The following is a 4,534-nucleotide window of genomic DNA, read 5'->3' on the forward strand; positions in this document are numbered from 1 at the left end:
TGATCCTTTTTGTCCATTGACTGGCAAGACCTGACTACCCTTAATGATCAGTGAAAATTAACCAATGAAAGCTAACCGCGAAATTGATTTTCATTGTGTTCTCTATCCATCTCTTTAGACATCTTTGTTACTGTCCCAACTAGGTAACCATCTCCTTCTCTTTACGCCCAATGAGCTACGTTAATGCGTTCAAATAGTGTTGAAGTGCAAACTGTTTAATGGGGTTTTCAAGCTTTTGGTTGGAGCAGTGGATGTATTGCTTTAGATTACAGGAGCAATGGTTGAAGATAGATAGAGCTCGCAATCCAAAGATTGCCATGTTGAATATATATGGATTACAATTCCTGCCTCTGCAGGTATGAAATCTATTTTTCTTCTGACTCTGTGTATTAATATGGTGACTTGAGTTTCACATTTTCAACAGTTTGATATTGTCCCATGAAACTTCACGGTGATAACTGGAGTAAAAGTTTAGATATTGGTTGTAGATACTTGATTTTGGTTAATACCTATCCTCTAAAGAATTATGTTACAATATAATATTGTATAGAGAACAACCTGAACGAGTGAAGTGTTACTTCACGCAAAATAATTAGAATAAGTGAAGCGTTACTTCACGCAGAACAACTAGAACAAGTGAAGCACTACTTAATGCAGAATAACTAGAATAAGTAGAACACTACTCCATATGGAACAACTAATACAAGTAGAACAACTACTTCGAATAGAATAACCACTTCACTTGGATGACAGTGAAAGCAACTCGGAATAAGTGGCAGGGTTCATGGGTTACTTTCATCTTAGGATGTTTCGAAGAGTTTGGCTTGGTGGCTTAGATATAGAGGTAGTTAAGAGGTCTTCCTCTTAACATTTTCCTGAAGTACAAGTGTTTCACCCTCCTACCTTGTTCTCGTATACCTATTCTTGTACAACTTCTTCTCTTGTACCTCTTCTTGTATAGTTTTTTTCTCTTGTACCTATTCACGTATAGTTTCCTCCCCTTTACCTATTCACGTACAGTTCTTCTCTATCAGCTCCTACTCGAGAACAAGTCTCATTAAATATAATTACTTCAACAATTATATAATAAGTTTCTAACCGTTACTCAATATTAACTCTCAGTAACGATTACCTAACATTAAATTTCTCCTTAATGGTATCATTCATTACGTATATTAAAACTTTTTCTTGTAATCGTTACTTTTGACACTATATATAAAGCCTTCATAATTCAAAAAAGGGACTTTTCTCTTTCACTTTCAGAATTACCTGACTCTCACTCAAAGTTTTTCTTTTTAGCCTATTCTCACTTAGAATACCTATTCTTTTCTTATTCTCTTCCACCTGCCACAACATTTAGTACTTCAGGAATTGCTCCAATCTTCCTTTTTGTCACCTCCGGTACATCCTTTACTTGTTTGCAACACTTCTTCTTCTTATCATAAGAACCTCATTTACATTTTGGTGACTTCGTTGGGGAGGAGTGATTGCATTAAGTAAAAGTTTATTAGAAAAACTTTGCGTTATTGGACGACATGGACAGTTCCTCTGGTAACCTAAATGCACTTATTCCCACCTACATACAGGAGCTAATGAAAATGATTGAAGCTTCTTGAAAGAGAATGCAAATGTTGGAAGACAACAATAAGCGGATGTTGGAGACCATATCTCAACTTGCATCCTTCACTCTCACCATTTTTCAAGCCCAACCTGTACACCTTAATGAGAGTGTACCTGACAAAGTCACTCCTCTAGTTATAAACACTAAGGGGAATGAACGAAATGGAGAAAATGTAATTGATGTGGATGTTCGGGGAGGAGTTCTTCTTCTCTACTCAAGAAAAGGTTAATCTCCTTGATTTGGGAGGAGAATAGCAAAAGTCCAGAGAAGACCTCATGGAATACATCTAACACTTTAGAGAAAGGGTGTTGGATATACAAGAGTCTCATGATGAGAAGGAGTTGGTGACAGATTGCGTTCGAAGAATGTTTGATGAATGTAGGCTACACTTGGAGAATTTACCTCTTCCAACTTTTGCTACCTTGGTGGAAATGGCACAAAGAACTAATAATACGGTTCTTAGACAAAAGGGAGCTACTCGCTTCGATAGAAGAAATACTCCAACAGTGAATGTAATTCAAGGAAGAGGTAGAGAAAGAAGAGAACCTTTTCAGAAAGGAATATTCTAAAAGAAGATGCAAGCAGGAGAGTTCTTAATTGAGAACAACAGGGTCCAGAACAACACGTTTCTCACTCATGTATGGTATTTCTATGACTTTGACTCTTCATTGCTTTATGAATTAGAACTTGACATAAAAAAAAATTCATATTCAGTCGCTAGCTTTATCTATATATTTTGGCTGTAATTATATTATACTATTGGTCTCAAGATTTATCGCTCATTCTTTGACCATAGTTCATCATTCTTACTTCAGCCGCAAGCTTTACCGTTCATATTTTGGCTGCAATGATATTTTTTCTATTAGTCGTAAGCTTTATCGCTTATATTTTGACCATAATTTATTACTCATATTCCAGCAGCTATCTTTATCGCTCATAATTTGGTTGTAATGATGTTATGCTATTAGCCGCTAGTTTTATCGCTCATTTCATGGCCCTAGCTTATTACTCACAAATTGGCTGTAGCCTTTATGCTTACTTATTTTAAGGGTTGAATTGATCTCCTTCATATCAAGTTAGAGTTAATCTCCTTGATGTAAAGTTGAGAGTTCCCTTTTGGCCACATACAATAATATGAAATGTGAATAAATATGCAATAAGTGCATAGCAGTATTATTATTGCAAAAGAAAAAGAAATATGATATATCATTAGCGAAGTACTAACTCAAATGAGCTTTCAAAAAGAGTAAAGGAAAAGCTAAAGACTAGTCAATTACATACTCCATAGAGAAGAGTTATTATTGCAAATACATCTAATTGTTCTTATACTTCAGCTTCACGTTTTTTTAGTAAAGCTATCTTTGCTGTAATGCCTTCTAACTCATTTTCCAAGGAAGACTTGTTGAGAAAAATCTTGGCTTTAGATCTACAATCACTAAGGCACTCAAGATTGAATCCAAAGTTACAAGCATCATCGAAATCCTGTAACATCTGTTGCAATTTCTCTGATGAAGTTCTCATTAGTGGAGCATGAGAAATAGCTAAAGCTCTACTTAACACTTCAATCATTAAGCAAATGATGTCTATGTTCTTTACAAAGGAGGTACTCCAAAACTCTCCCTCTATATTGAAAACATGTTCCAAGTATGCTACATACTCTAATAAAACTTGAAAGCCATGGAAGTCAACTTTCTTACCACTTTGTTCAGTATGTGCTATTTGAGTGCCAGAAGCACTACTTGCATTTCTATGTTCTAGCACTAGGGAAGAAGAAGTACAAGGATTATTTGGAATAGCTCTAGCATCATTAGTATAAACTCCAACATCATGATTGAAGTAGCCCCAGGGACAACTTCAACAGCAGGAATAGCCTTAGTGTCAGGAACAACCTCATCTCGAATACCTTGGGGAGTAAGAATAATCTAAACTTCAAAAAAAAAAAAAACAACATCAATCAGAGGAACATAGTGATATGTTTATACCTGGTTCATGGTAGAGCTCTGAACATGATTTGGAAATAGAACATTCAAATCAATTAAATCATCAAAAGGGGCTAGCTCACCCTCAATTTCAGCTTCACCAACATCAACAGACTCATCATCAAATTCATCACTACGTTCAAAGTCACATGATTCTTCCTTAGTCTCAACTTCAAAAGTGTCTTCCTCTTCAATCGAGTTAAGTTCTACTCTCGTAGTTGTTTCTCTCTACAAAAAAAAAAAGGTGTGATGAGGAAATGAATTTAAAAAAAAAACTAAAAGAAGAAGTAAATGATGAACTTACTTTTCGATGCACATGTTTTGTTTGATGAGTAAGAGCGCGAAAAACATCATCTTCTTCTTCATTTACATTTCTTTTCTTTTGAGAGAAATCAAACTTAAGGATACATCAGAGTTACTTATAGGAGGAGTGTAGAGATAAGCTATGGGATTAGTCAAAGGAACAATAAAAGATCTCCATTCTGCAACACACTCCCTTCAATAAGCAAACCATCAAGAAGAGTGGATACCAACTCTATCAAAAGCTGGAACAGTACAACTTTTAAGTTTATCTAAACGGAGTTGAAGTCCTACCATGAGAAATGAAGAAATGCAAGAAGAAAAACTGATAGTTGAAGAAGAGTCAGGCGGAGCTGGTTGGTCAAACCCAAATTGACGTGCCACTCTGTAAGGAGAATATACCTCAACAGAAAGAAAATTTCTATCTCCACCTGAACTGGAACTCTCAATCATAAATGGCAATCGAGAACTGTGAACCCATACACAAAAGTTAATACCTTGTGAACTCATTCTTCCAGATTGTAGAAGGTGGCGATCATAATAAATTCCAAGATCACCGAATCCATTTATAGGCTGCACATAAGGTCTTGGATTGAATTCTTTTGTCACATCCATCACTTCAAGAACATTACCT

The sequence above is a fragment of the Theobroma cacao genome, chromosome 3 (assembly GCF_000208745.1).
Source record: "Theobroma cacao cultivar B97-61/B2 chromosome 3, Criollo_cocoa_genome_V2, whole genome shotgun sequence".
Classification (NCBI taxonomy): domain Eukaryota; kingdom Viridiplantae; phylum Streptophyta; class Magnoliopsida; order Malvales; family Malvaceae; genus Theobroma; species Theobroma cacao.